The 21,283-nt window shown below is 44.4% G+C and overlaps 1 protein-coding gene and 1 long non-coding RNA gene across 3 annotated transcripts in view; one reads left to right on the forward strand and one right to left on the reverse strand.

Annotated features, from left to right (window-relative positions):
- Positions 1-21,283, forward strand: part of LOC105490663 (siah E3 ubiquitin protein ligase family member 3) — a 77,261-nt gene that overhangs the window by 46,184 nt on the left and 9,794 nt on the right. The window lies entirely within an intron of this gene.
- The window catches only part of LOC105490662 (uncharacterized), a 69,328-nt gene continuing 59,510 nt past the window's right edge, over positions 11,466-21,283 (reverse strand). The window contains exons 5-7 of one of the 2 annotated variants that reach the window (XR_011614814.1): positions 20,416-20,462; positions 13,765-13,986; positions 11,466-11,602 (exon numbers count right to left, since the gene is read on the reverse strand). This is a non-coding gene — a long non-coding RNA (uncharacterized lncRNA). Of the gene's footprint in view, positions 11,603-13,764; positions 13,987-20,415; positions 20,515-21,283 lie in introns of both variants that reach the window. The other variant, XR_011614815.1, reaches the window with a different exon arrangement.

A 21,283-nucleotide genomic window follows, 5' to 3' on the forward strand; every position in this document is an offset into this window, starting at 1 on the left:
CTTCTTTTGAGAAGTGTCTGTCATGTCCTTTGCCCATTTTTTAATGGGGTTATTTGGTTTGTTTGTTGAATTAGGTTTCCTATAGATTCTGGACATTAGACCGTTGTCAGATGCATAGTTTGCAAATACTTTCTCCCATTCTGCAAACTGTTTGTTTAGCCTGTTGATAGTTTCTTTGGCTGTGCAGAAGCTCTTTAGTTTAATTATGTCCTACTTGTCAATTTCTGTTTTTGTTGCAATTGCTTTTAGGGACTTAGTCATAAATTCTTTGCCAAGGCCAATGTCCAGAATGGTATGTCCTAGTTTTCTTCTAAGATTTTTATAGTTTGAGGTCTTACATTTCAGTTTTTAATCATCTTGAGTTAATCTTTATATATGGCGAAAAGCAGAGGTCCATTTTCATTCTTCTGCATGTAGCTGACTAAATTATCCCGGCACAATTTATTGAATAGGGAGTCCTTTTCCCATTGCTTATTATTGTCAACTTTTTCAAAGATCAGATGATTGTAATTGTGCAGCTTTATTTTTGGGTTATCTATCCTGTTGCATTGGTCTATGGTCTGTTTGTATACCATTATCATGCTGTTTTGGTTACTGTAGCCTTGTAGTGTAGTTTGAATTTAGGTAGTGTGATGCCTCCAACTTTCTTCTTTTTGCTTAATATTGTTTCGCTATTTGCACTCTTTTTTGGTTCCATATAAATTTTAGAATAGTTTTTTCTAATTCTGTGAAAGATAATGTTGATAGTTTTATAGAAACAGCATTGAATCTGTAAATGGCTTTGGGCAGTATGGCCATTTTAACAATATTGGGCATAGGAAGCTTTTCTTTTTGTTTTGTATCATCTATGATTTCTTTCAGCAGTGTTTTGTAGTTCTCCTTGTAGAGATCTTTCACTTACTTGGTTAGATGTATTCCAAAGCATTATGTGTGTGTGTGTGTGTGTGTGTGTGTGCGCGCGCGCATGTGTTTGTGTATTATAAATGGGATTGAGTTCTTGATTTGACCCAGCTTGAACATTATTGGTGTGTAAAATGCTACCAATTTTTGTACATTGATTTTGTATCCTAAAACTTTACTGAAGTCATTTATCATCTCCAGGATCCTTTTGGTGGAGCCTTTAGGGTTTTCTAGGTATAGAATTATGTCATCAATGAAGGGAGATAATTGGACTAATTGTTTTCCTGTTTGGATACCTTTTATTTCTTTCTCTTGCCTGGTTGCTCTGGCTTGGACTTCCAATACTATGTCGAATAGGAATAGGGAGAGTGGCCATCCTTGTCGTGTTTCAGTTCTTAAGGAGAATGATTCCAGCTTTTGCCCCTTCAGTATAATGTTGGCTGTGAGTTTGTCGTAGATGGCTTTTAATATTTTGAGGTATCACATACCTTTTAAAGGATATAATTCAATTGATTTTAGTATATTCATGGAGTTGCACTACCATTACCACTATCTAATTTTAGAATATTTTCATCACCCCAAAAGAAATCCTGTATTTGTTAGCAACCACTCCCACTCTCCCCTCCCTCCAACCCTTGGCAACCCATCTTCTTTCCGTATCTATGGATTTGCCTATTCTGTGTATTTCATATAAATAGAATTATAAAATATGTGGTCTTTCACCACTGGCTCCTTTGACTTAACGTAATGTTCTCAAGGTTTATCTATGTTGTAGCATGTAGTAATAACAATATGTTAATATTAAATATATTGACAGAATTAACAGTAACAACAAACTTGCCTAAATAATTTGTAGCTTTTATTTTTAAAAATATAATATGTAAAATAATTATTTTTGTAAAAATTCCAATCGCAGTTTACTTTTTAGAAGTCAATGTGCTTTCAGTGTACAATTGTATGTATCACTACAAATTGATTGTAGGTAATTGGATAAAAATATGGATTTTGTAACTGCTACTATCCTTATATCGTTTTTTATGTCTTACCCCCACTACCTGGAATTTTTTATTAGGAGTTTTCTTATGTCATCCTTGTCCATATCCCCCTTAGAATCCTTGAGTGGCTCATCAAAGCCTTGATGACGAGACTCAAACTCCTTAGCAGTCTTGATAACAGGACTCAAACTCCTTATACACAGCTCAGGGCCTCTTCTGTGTAATTTCTCATCATTCCCACCTACTTAGACCTCAACTACCCTGACCTTCCAGGATTACTGAACTATTTGTAGCTTTCAGGGCTGCTGAATTGTACGTGTCCTTGCTTTTTGTCTACCTGAATGTTCTTTCCTTCTCCCTATAAATGGTCCTTTCCCAGGATAATTCCCATTCATCCTTCAAAACCCAGCTCACTTACCACCTCCTCCGTGAGACCTTCCTTGGCCAGAGTTTTCTCATTGTCTTTTCTCTGTGGTCCCACAGCTCCCTGGGCTTATTTCTGTCATAGCATTTATCACACATTTCTTGTAGTTATCTATTTTCCAGCCAACCCCCATTAGACTGTACATTCTTTTAGCGACAGATACTGGGTATTATTTATCATTTTGTCACCAGGATCTGGTACATGAAAGAGGGCTGATAAAGTTTGATGAATGAATGAATGAATGAATAAAACTAAATCCATATACTCCAGCTTTAGGCATTTGAATAGGGACTACCTGATCACTTGCTGTGCATGCACCTGTGACCTAAGACAGAGCTATACAAAATGCAGGACTCCCTTTCAAACTGGTGAAAAGATTAAGGCACTCCTGCCCACACCCTACCAAGCAGGCTTTCAAGCCTGCAGTTGCTTTTTTTTTTTTTTTTTTTTTTTTTGAGACAGAGTTTTGCTCTTGTCACCCAAGCTGGAGTGCAATGGCGTGATCTCGGCTCACCGCAACCTCCTTCTCCCAGGTTCAAGCAATTCTCCTGCCTCAACCTCCTGACTAGCTGGGATTAAAGGCACCCGCAACCACGCCCAGCTAATTTTTGCATTTTTAGTAGAAATGGGGTTTCACCATGTTGGCCAGGCTGGTCTCAAACTCCTGACCTCAAGTAATCCGCTGCCTTGGCCTCCCAAAGTGCTGGGATTTTGCAGGAGTGAGCCACCACGCCCGGCCTCAAACTTTTTCTTTCTTCTTTTTTTTTTTTTTTCTTTTCTTTTTTTGAGACGGAGTCTTGCTCTGTCGCCCAGGCTGGGGTGCAGTGGCCGGATCTCAGCTCACTGCAAGCTCCGCCTCCGGGGTTTACGCCATTCTCCTGCCTTAGCCTCCCAAGTAGCTGGGACTACAGGCGCCCGCCACCTTGCCCGGCTAGTTTTTTGTATTTTTAGTAGAGACGGGGTTTCACCATGTTAGCCAGGATGGTCTCGATCTCCTGACCTCGTGATCCGCCTGTCTCGGCCTCCCAAAGTGCTGGGATTACAGGCTTGAGCCACCGTGCCCGGCCCAAACTTTCTTACTCTGTAACAGTCTTCCAGTTGATTCTCCTGTGTAATATCACAGTTTCCAGAAAGGGCATTTTCCTTTCCTGCTACCCATGTCCTCCAGTGAATAAGCATGGACAGGCAGGATTTCCATCAAAACCCAGCCCTGCTGCCCCTTGATCACGTCATCCGCTTGCCTAGACCAATGCCTGGAGCATGCAGAATATCAGCCAGCAGATGTTATTGCCCAGGTAACCAAAGCTCTTGACCTTACCTATATTCAAATTTACATGAGGTACTAGGTATGAAAACACTTTGTAAAACGCTGAAATGATGGTTCAAGGTAATAGTTCTTGACCAGAGAGATGGCATAAGAATAATGTAACATGTTATTAAATATATGTTGACACCCAGCTGTGTGAAAGGCTGTATACACACACATTTTCACTGTAATTTTTAGTCCCTAATATTGTAAAACATATCATATTCAATACAGCCTGCAAGTCATGGTCACATATCCAGGACATGGAACCAATCAAGTGTTGTGAAACACCTTCTGTCCTTCTTACTCTCATCTTGCTTTCAAAGCTCTCTGTGATCTGATTGCACCTTCCTTACTTAGCCTCGTTTCTCCTTGTTCTGTCAAGGCCTCATCAGCCCATGGAAAGCACAGGTCCTCCCTGCATTTGGGGATGTCCTCCTTCTTCCAGGAGTGCTCGCCTCTCATCCCTCCACTATCCAGAGTTCCTCTATTGTTTCTGACCCACTTCAAGTGTCACCCCCAACACAAACCTTTCCCTGCAACTCAAGCCATTTGGTACAGAGGGAGAACATACCCTGCCTCACTCCATGCATGCGTATATTGCAAAAGCATATGGCTTCACAGATGTCAGGCGCTGGCGAGCTCCCGGAGGCCAAAATAGCAATGTCTATAGCCATGCTCCCCCCATCACTTCACACAGTGTCCAGTATATTCTAGTTGCTTCACAGACATATGCTGATGGATAAGAATCCTGGTAGAACATGACCCTGAGCCTAAAATCAAAGGTGGACACAGGCAGAGTCTACCCTTCTCATGGAATCATTGTGGAAGTGAGGTTTCATCCCTGTCTCTCTTGTGAACATGGCGCTAGGAGAGGTCGCCCACAAAGACGATGTTCTATCTCATTACCAATTCAGTTCCCATGGAAGCCCTTGCCAGGGCCCTTAATTTCTTGTGTTAAAACAACAAACGAGGTGGCCCAAGCACAATCTCTAATAGGTAGCATGGGTCAACAATTATTCATTTGTACTAGTGCTTTTCGCATGATGGGCTGGGATGAAAATTTGTCCTCTTCCTAGCAAGAGCTATAAATTAGTTTTATGCCACTGTTAAACCCAGAGGCAAAAAAGGAAGGGATTGGAAGTGGGGGAGGGTCAGCGAATAAGGCCTGGCTGCTTCCAGCAACAAAGCAAGCTGCTTTTTGGGCCATGCGAACAAGGAAGGTCGGGGGCGGGCAGCAGAGGTCAAGAGATTGGGCCCAAAAGAAATTGATGTAGTGACTCTGAGAAAAGACAGCAAATTCTTTGAGGCTCTGAACTACATTTTATTTTTCTTTTCATCCACAATATCTGGCAGGTTTGCTGAATCAATGAACAAATAAATAATTGGATGCATGAAGCAATTGTGTCTCTCTTAGCTAGGTTTGAATAAAACCAATTATGCTACATTCATATGAGTTCTCCAAGGCCAATGGAGCCACTAAAAATAATGGTGTTCAGCTACATCTCTTGATGCGTATTGTTCCACAAGATATCAAGTAGAAAAAAAAAAAACAGTTTACAAGACTACAAGTGCAATATTTAGTCATTTATGTCGAAAATAGCATTGAAAAAAGAACACGCCAAAATGTTAACAGTGGTACTATCAGGATGGTGCTATTCTGAGGGTTTTCTATTCTCTTCTTTATACTATGCAGAATATTCTAAATATTTTGTGAGAATACATGATCGCCTAATCAGAAAAAATTAAGTTTAAAAACAATATGTCATCAACCCATAGTTATCTGTGCTAGAAAGAGAAAAAGAGAACAGTGATGTGGATCATCTAGAAGATGGAAAAAATCACCCATGCTTGACTTTGGAATATGTTACATACATTTTCCCCCTAGAAGATTTATCTTCCTAATTATGCTTTGCTCTTTACTTAATATTAGGATTAGTTCTAACTCCCTGAGCTCCCCTGCCAACTAAATGAGCTGAGCTGGTTGGCAGGGAAAAGTCAGCTTGGAATGAAATGAAATATGAGCTGCAGATAATCCACATGGGGATAATTGAGTGCTGGCTGCTTGCAGGGAGAGGAGCGGGGAGCCTGGGGCACAGCGCCCACACTCTGCAGCCAGAATCTGGAGAATCAAAGCCCACCTCCCCTACCACCAACCCCCAGGCCTTGGGAAAGACCTTCCTCCATCCTGCACTCCAGCGTCCCTGGGTATAAACTGCTTGTGATAATGATGCCCACCTCCTGGAGGTCACATGAGGATTAAGTGAGATGAGGCATGTGATGTGCTTAGAACAGACACTCAGCAGGTGTCTGTCAGAACCATTCCGTATTTCAAGCATGCTCTTCCATGATTTGCATCCATATGATACTTTCTTCCAAATGGATCTCACCATTTAAAACACATTTTAACGCATTCCTCCTATTATCCGGGAGGGAGGCAGATATCATCGTTCTTATTCTATCGACATGGAAATTAAGGTCTGAAAAAAGTGAAAGGAACTATCCTTGGTCATGTAAGGAGTGGAAGACCTGGACCCATATCTCCATTTGTCATGCACCTTCATGCCACGTGCCCCTGCCCCAACCCCATCTGTCTCTTTATGCCTCAATTCACTGTCTTAGTCAATGCAGGGAAATTGAAGTTTCATCCTGAGGCCTGTCTATAAAGACTTGTGAAGATTACCCAGGGAATTACTGTTAAGTGCTTGGCCAGGATCTAGTGCTGTGGAAACTCAGAGTTCTGGCAGTGGGGAGGAACTGAAGAGGCCCTGGTTCATTCTGACTACTTGTCGTGAGGCTGGTACATTAATAGATCTGGGATGGAGGACTTGTCATTTCCATGTTTACAGAGGAAGGCTTTAGTGCCATCACCAATTTGTCTTCCAGAAGAATTAGTCGCCAATATAAGAATCATGGAAGAAGATAGGACAATTTGCACTTGGACCAGTTGAAAGATAAACTTTGGTACATCATAATTTTTCAAAATGTATTTGTGCACACAGCAATTCCTGAATCAGGAAGCTCCAAACCAAAAGTGGTTCGGGGCTTTGCTGGAGGTGACTGCAGGGAGAGCTTCTATAGGGCCAGTGCCGAAGTGAGCAAAGCCATGATTAGACTGGTTACAGTTAGAGCATTGCCTCATCTGGACAGTTCCAGTGGGAAGTTCAAGACAATTTAACAAAATACCAGTTGGCTCCATGTGATTGGTAGTCTAAATTACCTCACCTTTGATTACATTAAAAGACCTCTCCAAGATACTGGACAGGATACCATCCTGAACGTTCCCCTACAAAGCCTGTCCTGACTCCCGGAAGCAATTCCTCCCCCTACTAGAAAAGGAAGCTCTCTGAGGATAGGGACGCAACAAATCACACAACAAATACAAATTCATCACTCACTATGTGCTCTGTTCACCATTTTATACCCATCATCTCCCATTGCACATAGTGAGTGATGAATTTGTATTTGTTGTGTGATTGATTGAATGAATGGATTTACTGTGTAACAGCAGAATGGGATGGAAATCAATGGGCCCTGCTGAAAAGCATGATATTTATTTGTTTATGTATTACTATTTAAAACTAAAAAGAGGAAGCTGCTTCTAAATTCTGAACATGGAAACCCAATTAAACTAAATAGTAGGGAATTACGAGTAGCCATAAAAATGGAGAATTTATTAAAGTGAAGCTCTCTCTTAACAAATGAATTTAAATACTGTTAAAAGAAAGAAGATAAACTTCCCATTTTCTGCTTAAGAATTTCCTCGCAGCTCTGCTTCCCCTCTGCCCCCAGTGAAGTCCTGCGTTACCAAGCTGTCTGCAAGGTGACACTGCATGACTAACAAATCAAGGTGTTCCCTCCCCGGAATAGGGCAGCCCTATTACCGCCATCATGAAAGTAACTATGGACCCTGCAGGGACTTGTTGTTAAGGAATCAGTGTTAGAAAGAGATGTCTGAGGTTATTAAGAATACGCTATTGGATTCCTAAAGGGATGTTAGGGCTTTTGTGAAGGAAGAAGGATGCCCGGCATAATGGCAGTGGGCAAGGACGAGTGGATCTAGCTGCTTGCCCTTCACAGTGAGGTCTGTGACCCAGCAGCTCTGACATCCTTGAGAGCTGGTTAGAAATGCAGAATCTCAACCCCATGCCAGACCTGCTGCATCAGAGTGTGCTTTTAACAGGATACCCAGGTGATTTGCGTGCACCCTGCACAGCTTTTGAGAATTGTTGGTCTAACCCTCTCCGCAGACTCATGCATGGAGAGTTTCGTGGCCTGTGTAGCTGCAAGGGAAGTTATGAGAGATTTCTCCAAGTGCAGGACAGAAAATCAAGTGCTTTGGATCCGTTGAAGCTGTGTATGTACCTTCCCTTCTACAACATCCCCTTAGAGGATGGGGAAGTGCAGACAGAGAGGAAGAAAGTCCAGCCTTCAGGATGATCCTAGAGGTCACCCAAGCTGCAGGCATTATGCAGGCTGGAGCAAACCTGGTCTGGGAGAAGACTGAGCTAGAGCCTGGGGACTTAATCTCCTTCCCTTTGGGCTAATTGGAGAGCATGGCACTCCTGTAGCAACTGAATACCTCCAATGGGGGAAATAGGAACAAAATAGAACCAATGTTGAAATGTAGTCATGGTGAATTGTGTTTAAAAAAAAAAAAAAAAAAAAAAACCCTACATGGAGACTATTAGAATTGCCTTGAAGTAGATTAGGGTAATTATCTTAGCAGACACTAATAAACTTGTTCCTTAGAGATACTCAGTGACTATAATAACCCAAAGATGAATATTGGATGAATGAATGATTAGGGACTGGCCAGCCTGCCAGCCTCCCAAGCCCTGGGGGCAGGAATTCTCCCTTCTGCCTTCCCATCCCTGCCCCCCAAGCCTAAGATTTTTATTAAATATGTACCCAGCTACTGGCAAAGACTGAGAGTCAATAAAACACCTGCCCCCACCTCGCTTAAGGGGATTTACTTGGAGCTGTCAGCAGCTTTTTGTGGCTGCTGTGTCCCTCAGTTTGGGGTGAGGAGAGCCACATTGCAGAGAGGAGGAGCCATTCATTCAGCGAGGCATTTACACAAAGTTAGCGTGCACCTCCTGTGACACTACAACCAGGCCATGGCACTAGTGTCGGTCCATAGCCCCTGAGTCTAATCTCAGAGAGGAGCTTTCTGCCTCTAGGACCAAAGGGCAAGGCCTGTGCCACTCCAGGCATGGCATGAACACCTTCAGCACCTTATCTTCTGGTTTCCAGGTCCTGTGTCTCCCTGGGAGTGTCAGCCATGACCCTGCATTTCTAAGCCAGGGAGCTTATGCTCCCTGGGCCCGTCCCTGATCTGACTCTCACCCCATCCTCCAATCCCCCTGGCTACTGGTATCACAGGCAACCTGATGCAACCAGACCTACAGACGGGCCAAATGAACAAGTGAAATAATGAAAGAAAAGACTCCCTAGGGTTCTTGAGTCCCATGAAATATGTCCATTTAACGCTGACCTGAAGGCAACGGCCACTTACATCCGTTCTCTGTCTCTCTTTCTTTCATTCTATTTTGTTTTTCGATGTATAGCATGCAGTGAAGTACACAGATCTTGTGTATTCCTCGATGGATTTTTACACATATATATATAAATACATATATACATATCCACAGAGCCACCACCCACCCAGACCACAAAGTATAACATATGCAGCCCTCAGGGGCTCCCTCAGGTCCCACCAAGTCAATATGTCCATGCACAAAGATAACCACTGTTCAAGCTCTGTCACTATAGATCAGTTTTACGTTTTTGAACTTCGAACAAAATTCTTAAACACATACTCTTCTGTGTCTAGCTTTTTAAAAAATTCAACATGTTTTTGAGATCCATGTTGTTGGGTATAGCAGTAGCTCATTCTTTTTTTATAGTAGCATGATATTCCATTGTGTAGATATATCACAATTTACCCATTAGAAGAACATTTAGGTGACTGTTAGATTTTGGTTATTATGAATTAGTGCTGCTGTAAACATTCGTGTGCATGTTTTCTGATCACATAATGCTCATATCTGTCAGGTATTGATTACAACTGTGAAGGGGCTCAGATCTTACCCCGCTACTTGCAAGCTCACAGGGTGACCTGCTACAGTTTCATGGATGCTGGTAGAAGACATGAGACTCCTGCATCAGAGATGAAGGGGTGCAAAGTGTCAGCTTGTGCCAAGCAGCTAGCCCTGACAGGCTAGGAACTCAAGGCACAAATGTACAAGCAGTATACTCTTTATGTGACCATCCCAAGCTGTCAGGGGAGTTTATCTTAATAAACAGGCCCCAGACTATACAGAGGCATTTGTTATCTCAACCTCTGTTGCCTGCTGAGTGCTGGGAAATTCTCATACTAGTATCACCTGCTTGGTGTCACACATTAGCAGGTCTGTGACTGGAGGCATCCCACATGGTGCCATGAGGAATGTGGGTGACTGAGATGCTGTTCACATAAACATCATCTTTAAATGCTTGTGGCAACAAGGGTCTCTGGGTTTCTTTGTGTATCTCTGGGAGTGAGCTTCTTGGATCATGGGGCTCACATCTTCTGTACCCACTCTGGGAATGCCATAGTGTTTTCAATGGGAAAATTACCTCTGGGTTTCTCCGTGAAAGGCTTATTGGTTTGAGTCATGTTTGGAATAAATAAATTAGCTAAATTCAAAAGGAAGATTTTTTAAGATGAGCTCTCATTCTAAACAACTACTGGTTATCTATGGACAGATCAAAATAACATTTTTTTAAAAAGGAGAGACACAGTGACCTATAATGACTAATCTTAGAAACTTGCTTAGCAAGATTTAAAAAAAAAAACAAAAAACAAAAAAAAAAAACATGGTCCTGGTGAGAATTGCTAGAAGGCCTTAAGGGAGACATGGAAGGACATTAGTGTTTTTATGATTTAATCTTATTCATACATGATCCTAGAAATTATGGAGAGTGCATTTCCTTAGCTTACACCTCAATCAGCTAGATGTGTATATTAGTTCATTCTCTCACTGCTAATAAAGACACACCTGACACTGGGTAATTTATAAAGAAAAAGAGATTTAATGGACTCAGTTTCACATGACTGGGAAGGCCTCACAATCTCAAGGCAGAAGGTGAAGGAGGAGCAGAGGCACATCTTACATGGTGGCAGGCAAGAGAGTGTGTGGAGGGGAACTGCCCTTTATAAAACTATCGGATCTCATGAGACTTCTTCGCTATCACAAGAATAGCATGGTAAAAACCCATTCCCATGATTCAATTACCTCCCACCAGGTCCCTCTCACAACATGTGGGGATTATGGGAGCTACAATTCAAGATGAGATTTGGCGGCGGGGGTGGGGTGGGGACACAGCCAAACCACATCACTGTGCAATAATGATGACAATGACAATGATAATAACATCTACTGCTTATGCCTTCTTGCTCTGGACTAAGCACTGTACAATGTCCTTTGGTATTAGCACATGGGTATAGAGTTGATAATCATCCTCGGAAGGACCTATAGGCTACATCCATTTGTGTGTAGACTCAGTATTTCCTGATAGCAAGGCCATTCCCAGTCTACAGTGCCTGTAGTCCCAGCTACTCGGGAGGCTAAGGCAGGAGAATCACTTGAACCCAGGAGGCGGAGGATGCAGTGAGCCGAGGTCACACCACTGCACTCCAGCCTGGGCGACAGAGTAGACTGTATCTCAGAAAAAAAAGTGTCAGGAGGGCCACACAGCTTCTGAAGGTGCTAGGGAAGAATTCCTCCTTGCTTCTTCCAGTTCCGGTGGGTCCAGGTGTTCCTTGGCTCGCAGCCACATCACTCCAATCTCTACCCCCATCTTCACATGGCCTTTTCCTCTTCGTGTGTGTCTTCTCCTCTTCTGTCTTTTCTAAGAACACTGTCCTTGGATTTAGGGCCCAGCTGAACAATCCACAATGATCTCATCTCAAAGTCTTTAACTTAGTTACATCTATAAAGACAATTTTTGCAAATAAGGTCACATTCACAGGTTCTGGGGATTAGGATGTGAACACATCTTTTGAGGGCAGTCTTCTAACCTATCATAACTAGTTAGAAGGCTATTGTGTAGCCCAGAGAAGCAATGAGGGTGAGTGCTGTCAGATGGTGAGAAGTGGTTGAATTGTGTTAGGGTAACAGGTCAATGGGGAGGAGTCATTTATTCATGCTCTCCCCACATACTTACTGGGTACCTACCATGTTCCAATCACTGTGCTGATACTTCAGATACAGTGGGGAAGAAATACAGTACTCACCCACCTGGAGCCCTTGTTGTGGTCCAGCAGGAAGACTAGATGTTGAACAAGTTTGTTGCATGTTTTAAGGGAGCATGCAACATACAGACCTGTCCTAGTCAGAATAAGGAACTCCTGAAGGATGAACACAACTTAATCTGGGGATAGGGAACACAGCGGGCAGAGAGTTCTGGCACAGAGAGCTGAAACTGTGGAGTTCCTGGTCATGACATTTTTGAAGAACTCAGAGAAATAAGGATGGCATGTGGCCTGGAGGTATCAGATTGTTTCGGGCCACCCAGGACACACCTCTGCCCACTTGTAACCTGCTAACACATCTGCTTCTGCAGTTTGCATTTGCATGTGTAACCATTTGCAGCAACCTGCCTCCTCTCAAAGGTCACGGCACTGACTCCAGCCACAACAGTGTGAGCAACAGTCTTGCCCACAATCTGAGGTTATCCAGATTGGCGGGACAATCTCTGGACATGGTGTCCAGTCACCGCTGTAGTTCTAAAGTCATCCTAAAGAAAGGCTCATAGTTAATGTGGCTTTGGGTAATAAAAAGGTTAACCTTTAAACTGCTCACGCAGGCCCCAGGTTTCACTTGCCAATTACGGATAAGAAAGTCTAACTACACAAAAAGTTGCTTTGACGAAAAAGTCTTTCATCTACAAGATTGATTAGATTCATTAGAATACTCAAAACCCCACAGATGAAAAGCAGAGCCAAAGAATAGAGACAGGGCAACATTCCTCTTTGTGGTTTGACTGTAAGCCTGCCCCCAAGATTTGCAAGACGGGAGGCAAAAGTACACATGGTGGTCCACATACTGTCTATATAAACACTCAAAAAGAAAAAAACAAGGTATGAGACTCTCAAAATACATTCTGTCCTCCTACCTTAATAATTATACCTTCATGGCCAGGCATGGTGGCTCATGCCTATAATCATAGTGCTTTGGGAGGCCGAGGCAGGAGGATCACTTGAGGCCAGTAGTTCGAGACCAGCCTGGCCAACATGGTGAAATCCCGTCTCTACTAAAACTACAAAACTTAGCCGGGCATGGTGGCACCTGTCTGTAATCCCAGCTACTTGGGAGGCTGAGGCAGGAGAATTGCATGAACCCAGGAGGCGAAGGTTGCAAGGAGCCAAGATTATGCCATTGCACTCCAGCCTGGGGGACAAGAGCGAAACTCCATCTCAAAAAAAAACAAAATTATACCTTCATAATGAGTCGCATGGCGGCAGCTCCCAGGTAGCAACCTGTCTCACTTTCTTCCTAACCCGACTTCATCCTGGGTTTTGATGAGTCTCTTACAAAGGCAAGCAAACACCCCAGCCCACACATTCAAGCTCTGCTTATACCCCCACCCCCGAAATCGTCACCCATTGGCCATATCTCCCACATCTAATGGTCTGCCTTCCAGAATATGGATCCCAGAAAGAGCACGGGCTGCAGGAAGCTGACTTAGAGACACTGGGTAGGGAATTCCAGCATCCCACTTATGCGGAGTGTGGTCTAGAGGGTGGGCTCTGGGGTTCTGTGTGGGTACAACCCATTAGCTCCTCATCTCATGGGTAGGGACAGCTAGAGGAGCTACGGTAATCTTTGGTTGGGTTAAAGTTACCTCCTGGTGATTATTGACAGAAAATGGATAAGGAAGTGAGACGGCATCCAGCCTTTTTAGCTCAGGGGTCCTGCCGAGGTGCAGGAGGGGAACATGGGCCTAGAGCAATCTGGGAGGTGGCCAGATTGATTTGCTGAGTTAACCCAGCAATCTGTCCTTCCTAAATTGGGAGAAGCAATTCATTACTGAAAAAGTAAATGCCTGAGGCATCAAGTAATCTCAGTAAAAAGTAAAAGCAAAGCAAGTACCTCTCTGGCAGGAGAAATTTCTTCTTCAAAGTTTTTATCATACTTCTCACACTGGCAGCTGGGCACGTGTCAGTACCCTCCTCTTGGTCAGGGTCAAATGCAGCTTCTGTGTCCCATCACTGTTGGATTCTGGGTGAGGAGCTGCCAGGGCACCTTCCTGAGGAGCTCACAGTCATGGACACTTGGCCACACGGACACACACACCCCGTATTTCTATAGCACCTGAAATGGAAGGGTAGGGGACAGAGCCTCTGACTGAAGACAAACAGCCTTTCCACTGATATGGTCCAAAACAGGGATCTGTTTATGAATCATTCATTCATTCATTTAAGCAGCATGTATTAAAAGTAATGGCAAAGACCGCAATTACTTTTGCACTAACCTAACATTTATTGAGAGTCTACTACGTGTCAGACAATGCAAGTCCATCACTGCACTAAACACTAGGCAGACTTAATACAACCTCTGCCATCAATGACTTCCAACCTAGTTGAGGAGAAAAGGCTACCAATTAGTGATTTTCTTTTTTTGTTTTTCTTTTTTTTTTTGAGACAGGGTCTCACTCCATGCTCAGGCTGGAGTGCAGTGGCATGATCTCAGCTCACTGCAGCCTCAACCTTCTGGGCTAACCTGATCCTCCCACCTCAGTCTCTGAGTAGCTAGGACCACAGCTGCCTGGCTAAGTTTTGTATTTTTTGTAGAGACGAGGTCATGTTGCTCAGGCTGATCTCAAATTCCTGGGCTCAAGTGATCCGCCCATCTCAGCCTCCCAAAGTGCTGGGACTACAGACATGAGCCTCTGCACCTGGCCACAACTAGTGATTTTCAATGCAAGTTGAAATAAGTAGTGAGTTGTGTGGACAGATCTTAACGGCTACTTAACTACTTCACAAGTCAGGTAGGGAGGCAGCATTCCTGTCTTACGGCACCTGATTGTCTCAGACAATGCCAGGTGGGACAGTGGCTGGCACACCTGAATAATATAAAGGACAGAACCAGTGTGATCTTCATATTGGAAGCTGTTACTAATGCATTGATCTGTGCTATGAATATGTGGCAAGCATACATCGCATGTCGGGCACTGTACTAGCAGTAAGGACACACGAACAATTAGTCCCTGTCCTGAAGGCACTCAGCAAGCAGGAAAATATTCATGGATAAATCAGCTAATGCTTGCCAGCCAAGGTTAAGGATCTGGAAACTAAAGGACCCTAGGATCTCAGGGATGTATTTTTCTCTTCAGTGTCATCCACTTATTCCTTCCCATGTGACTGGCAAATGTGTTTATAAGAACACCAGCTTGGTCAGGCGGCTTTTGAGATCATAGGACCGGTGTCTATGAAGACATCTGTATGGACCCTTGTCATCTGCATGGACCCATAGGTCTTGGTTTTAAATAATTTTGTTCACAAAGTTGTCATCTTTTCAAAGCCACAGCCTATTAGCCTCTTTTCTAGCTAAACAATGGCATAGATAGGTCAAGACTCAAGGCTTCTGTGTGTATTAAGCAATGTCTCCACACTCAAGTTACATAATTTTGATCACCAGTAAAGAGGATTTGTGTGCAGTGGTATTTCAGAGGCAAGATGCCAATACAGTTAAGACGTGGCATCAGAGCACCAGAAGTCCTGACTCAGCAGCTGGACACAGGATATTTAGGCAACCAGCTTTCAAGACCCATTCATAAAGTGAGAAATCTCTCTGCACTATTTTAACTAATCTTTACAGCTCGAAAACCACTAATTTCCTCAACTAGAGCCCACTTCTAGCATCTATTATGCTGATTAACAAACTACTAATTTCACCAACCAAAACATTTGTGGAAGTGTTAACTAGCAGCATCTGATGTGAATCTGAAATATGGATACTAATTGAGGCCATTGCAGTCATTATCTCAGATAGGGACTTTTCCAATACAATGTTAGGTGATTACCTTGATGTTGAATTCCCGATTCAGGAATTGACAGGCCCTAGAGTATAGTTTAAAAATGCGTACGTTTAGGCCGGGTGTGGTGGCTTATGCCTGTAATCCCAACACTTTGTGAAGTTGAGACAGGCAGATCACTTGAAGTCAAGACTTCGAGAGCAGCCTGGCCAACATGGTGAAACCCCGTCTCTAATAAAAATACAAAAATTAGCCAGGTATGGTGGCAGGCACCTGTAATCCCAGCTACTCAGGAAACTGAGGCAGGAGAATCACTTGAACCTAGGAGGTGGAGGTTACAGTGACCTGAGATCACGTCGCTGCATTCCAGCCTGGGTGACAGAGTGAGACTCTGTCTCAAAATATAGATAGATAGAAGGATGGATGGATGGATGGATGGATGGATGGATGGATGGATGGATAGATAGATAGATAGATAGATAGATAGATAGATAGATAGATAGATTTATATCACATTCTCTATACTAAAGTATTTTAAAGGAAATTGCAGAGATGCTCCTACTGTCCACATGAAGATCTCCTCCATCTACATAGCAAGAGCTGAATCTGGTATGGAGGAGAAGGAGTATAAGATACATTTTCTAATTAAGATGTTCCTGTCCCATGTGGTAAAAGTCTTCCTGTTGTTTTCTCTCTTGGCTTAACTTATTTCTTACCTGTTTGGAAGCATCTAGAGTCCTCCTGAGTTTTGTGTGCAGGGCACAGTCGTGGAGCAGTCAGTTCTTCTCCCTTCCTAGCAGACCTGACTCCCAACTTGGCTCAGATGTGGACTTTACCTCAGTACACTGATGCCTGCCCAGAAATGTTACCCTACCCTCCACCCCAACCTGCTCATTCTCCCTTTGTGTGAAATGCATCGATAGCATTGCTGCCTTCCCCACTTCACCCAGGACTAAAAACTTCAGTTAATTAATATTCACAAATAAGGGCATGAGCAAACTCGAAGCAAGTGCCTGCCACGTAGAATTGGGGGCAAAAGTCTCTTTCAGCTAAAATGCATGGCAATGTTCCTGGAAGCAAGTGGAAAGGAAAAGCAATCCTCTAAGTGAGTTTGCTGACCCCAGGGAGCAGAGGCCAGAGAAAGGGTCATGGGGTATTCCAGAGGCAGTTTTCGCCTTCACAAGCCAGGATTTGGAGAGCCATTACCAACCATGGGAGTGTGGCTGATCAAATTAAGGAATGTGTTTTTAAATTCAATTACACCCTCGGTGGAAATGGCCTCACTAATGCATAGAGAAAGTAGTATCCCCAGCCTATAAAGCCTAACATTGCTAAACCCAATTTTGCGCATTATTCTAAAGGTTAATTCAAGATCTCTCTTCCAAATGGGAAGTTAAACACAGCCAATGGAAGAAAGGCATCCACTGACTGACTGAGGGGTTTATCAGTCTGTAAGAGTTCATTAGTTTTAATTAGTGTAATCACTAATGTTGCATTAACAGTTTAGTGAAGGAAAGTAATTACTCACACATCCACCGTATTAGATAGGAAGATTGGAATTCATTGTCTGAAACAATTAGCATTTTGCCAATTAAAAGAATTCCCTCTCCCTGCCAGCAGCCCTGTGACCTCACTCACCCAAGGATCGTTTAAATGAAACGTATTTTGCATCAGAAGATGGAGCAGGAAGAAATAAAAAATTAAGGTTGCATTTATTCTGAGCGCCTTCCCAGGGCACAGCAAGTACACAGGTCTCAGAAAGTGTATCACGTTCCACTCTATTTGCATAGTTATTCACTTCGGGCTCTTTGGATTATACCCTTGGCTGCTTTGTAACATGGCAGCAATTAAAAAACAAAAAGCTAGTGGAAGATGAAGCCATAAGGAAGCATTGGGAGAGTCCAGGGGAATGACTGTTGCTGGGGTCTGCTGGTTAGACAAGGGTTGGGTCTTGCTGCTGGCCCCATTCTGAGCAGCAGCTTAGAGCAGGCTGTGCTGCTGGGCATAGGGGGCATCGTGCTACCCACAGGAGCTCCCTAACGCACATAGCTGGGTCTCTTGGATAGTCCTGCTAATATCCACCGTGCACTGGGTGCCATCTCAGAGCCTCAGCTTGGCTTACAAGGCCTGGGCATGATGACCCAACATCTCCTCTCCATCTCCACCGGATTCCCTATCAATCAGCCACTTGGGACTTCTTGTCACTTCTTGAACATCCATGTTCTTTCATACCCAGCTCCTTCAAACCTGCTGTTTTCCCTGTCGGCGAGCCCTTTGCCTATTCTGCTAGAGAATTCACCCTTCACGCTTCAATTAGTTTCAATGTCACCTCACACTGGCTAGAACAGCTGCCTCCCCCACTTGGTGCTCTCAGAGCCCCTGGCGTACCCTGCATTTCTGCATTGCTTTCACACAATCACAGTGAGCTAGTGAGGCAGGAACAAGGAGCTTATTCTGTTCAGTATTCTCAGCCCCTCGCACATGATGGTGGTGTGTACGTGGACGCTGAATGGCTTAATGAATTATAAGACATTTCTGTCTCTCCCCCTGCCATAAGCCCCATCAGAACTCAGCCCAGGAGCCCCAGCCTGTTCAAACCAGCAGCATCACATAAGATGCTACAAGATATTGCAAGTGCAAATATCTCCATTCACCCATCTTCACCCATCCGCCTGACCCAGTACCACTTTCAAAGGGAGCCAACCTTTGCTGAGTGCACCTGCTGGACTCCCTTTGCTGGTAGGTTTCTGCTTGGGTTTCACCAGTGGAAGGCACTGGCAGGCGGAGAGAGGAAGATCCAGGTATTTCTTCCCACTCCCTCCCTACTACTTTGACCTCCCATCTCTGACATTCGCTGACCAGGTCAGGACAGAGAAGATGGAAAATAGATCTGAGGAAGAATATGGAGAAATGGCAAAGAATAGGGGAAAACCCAGAGGTTATTTGTAAATGGGGATTTCGGGACATTCTATCTGTCCTCACAGGTCAGCGCTGGGACTGGCGGTCCCAGGCCAAGTGTGAGACTGGGTTCTCCAGGTTTTGTGGTGGCCTGTGCTCAGCCCAGATTGCTGCTCGTGTGTGAAAGTGAGTTGATCAGAATGGAGACAGGCAGGCACAGACTGCAGTGGAGGGCTGTCAAGTCTTCACCCAAAACCACATCTAAATGGAAATGCCCTCTCGAGGTAACACTTGATAAAGTTTGTAACGCCGTTTTACAGGGATGCTCTCATTTGATCTTCTAACATGCCCTTGAGATAAATATTTTGCCAATAAGAGAACTGACTGAAGGCTGCTGGCCACGTAAACAGTGAAACAGATTAGTCTTTTGACCTCCAGCCTGTGATCTTCCCAGTCTACGATCTGTCACCGTTAACTGATCTGGGCCCCGTTCCCAGCTGCAGCCCTTATGAGCTGTGTGACTTAGGCCAGTGACTCAGTCTTTCTGTGTCTCTGTTTGTTCATCTGTAAGACACACATAAAATGTTTCTCTCTTGATTGTTGTAAAGACCGGGAGAGAGGGGCCTTCTCGGAGACTGGAAGAGGGACACCATCTGGGTTTTTCATGAGAGCCCAAGACCAGGTCCTCTTGAGTACAGGAGAAGTTGCCTGCCTACCGGGCCTGCAGACAGTGGGAAGGTCCATGGGAGGGTCCTGATCCTGGCTGATGGAAGGTGTGGGTCCTGGACTTCCTGCATGATCCCAGGAGAAGGGAGAAACCCCCCCAACCCAGTCACTAAATGGCCCATGCCACCAGCAGGCAGGTGGGGACAAAGCCAGATTTTTATTTTTTAATAAGGAAATAGATCTTTTCTGTGAAAAATTAAATGAAATAATTATTTAAAAAATACCTCCTTTCCATAGCAGCTGACACTTAGAGATGCTACATACTAGTTAGTTTCCTTCCCCATACTTAACACTGAGGGGTAAGCCAGACTCATCGCTAGCAGGATTTTGGAACACAGCTTGTTCCTTCATAGCTGAAGACACACTGTTCCCCTTGGGGAAGGGGAACCAGGTGGAGTTGCAGGATGGAGGACAGCAGACTGCCCAGCAGCTCCCATCCAGGACAGGACAGGCGCTACTGAAGGAGCCCCTGTAGAACACACTTCTGGGGGAAAAATGCAGAAGCCAGCAGATGGAACTAACAACCGGAGAGGACAGCTGACCTTGCCCCCGCCTCCTCCAGGTCACCTCCATCACTAGGGTGACAATCCCGGTGCACCGTGTGGGGGGTGTGTGTGTATGTGCACATGTGTCCTGAGCATGTGTGCGCATGCATGCATGTGTATTTCGTGCATGACTGTGCATGTATGTACATGTATGTGTGTCCTGAATGCCCTAAAGAAAGGAAGCTGGCTGGCTCACTATGAGCCACAGGGAGTCAGCGGAGACAGAAACTCTGGCGGCAGCAGTGGCTGGGGACCTTCACCCCTGTCCTCTGTTCTTCGGGAATGAACTGAAGCAGGGTGAGGAAGCAAATGCCCAAAGGCATCTGAAGTCCAGAAAGCATTTGGAGAGCTAGGGCAGAAGGGACACGCCCTACCTGAGGACAGCCTAGGAAACGGCTGCAAGGTGAGCGACTCGTGCCTGGAGCGCACTGCAGAGCTGCCACCTCCCCTGTGCGACCTAGATCATGCAGGTTAATTACAGAAAAGAAGGACTCCGGAAACGGAGGAGGGAGCTGAAGGCAGGCCTCACTGGATGGGGGTGTGCTCCTGTGCTCAGAGTCAGGGGGGCGTGAAAATGAATCCCAGTCTTTCACTTACCAGTTTTGCAGGCTCTGTCACCTTATTACTGAAGCCGCTTTCTTCAACTGAAAAATATGAATCACGGTCTTCATGTCACATGCAGGACCTCTGTCAAAACTGTAATTAATTATAAGTGTAATAATGTCTGTGCCACCCACACCAAGAGACACAGTATCTGTTGTGCTCACAGCTGTATCCCTGCAAGGGCCTGGCCACAGCAGATGCTCAATAAATGTCCACAGACACCTGATCAGAAGGTGTCCTCACAGCTCTTGGTGTTTTGGGGGGCACTTGTGGGCACACCGCCATGATGAACAGAAGGTGGAGGGATTCTCCAGGTGGAGGCTGCCTGGTGATGAGGCTCTGGGAAGCTAATCTGGGGCAGAGAGCTGGAAATAGGGTAGATGTGTGCCTGGTGCGGCGGTCTCAGGAGTCACAGCGGGGACTCTCTCCTTAGGGACTGTAGTCCCATTGCACACAGTCAGCTCTGCATCCCACCAGATGCCTTAGGACGCAGGAGAAGGGCGCCCAAGACAGATCAATCCCTGGCTACACTAGAAGGACAAATGGGCATTATGTAAATTTTGTTCCAAAATTAATAACTATGATAAAATAGAAAAAAAATATATTGACCTCCATTGCCTGCACAAAAATATCAACAATATCAAAAAAGCAAAAAAAGCAAAAAAAAAAAAAAAAAAAAAGGCTGTCTTTGTTCTTTATGATTGATGACCATCCTACTGCATGTTACTTGAGGAGGAAATTGCCCATTTGCTTGTGTATCTTATTAAAGAACCAGAAAGGCATAAATACTGCATTTTCTTGGACTGAGTTTTCAGAATCTCAACACCCCCCAACCCCAAGGTGCCCGCTCTGCCTTTGTTTT

The sequence above is a fragment of the Macaca nemestrina genome, chromosome 16 (genome assembly GCF_043159975.1).
Source record: "Macaca nemestrina isolate mMacNem1 chromosome 16, mMacNem.hap1, whole genome shotgun sequence".
Taxonomy (NCBI): domain Eukaryota; kingdom Metazoa; phylum Chordata; class Mammalia; order Primates; family Cercopithecidae; genus Macaca; species Macaca nemestrina.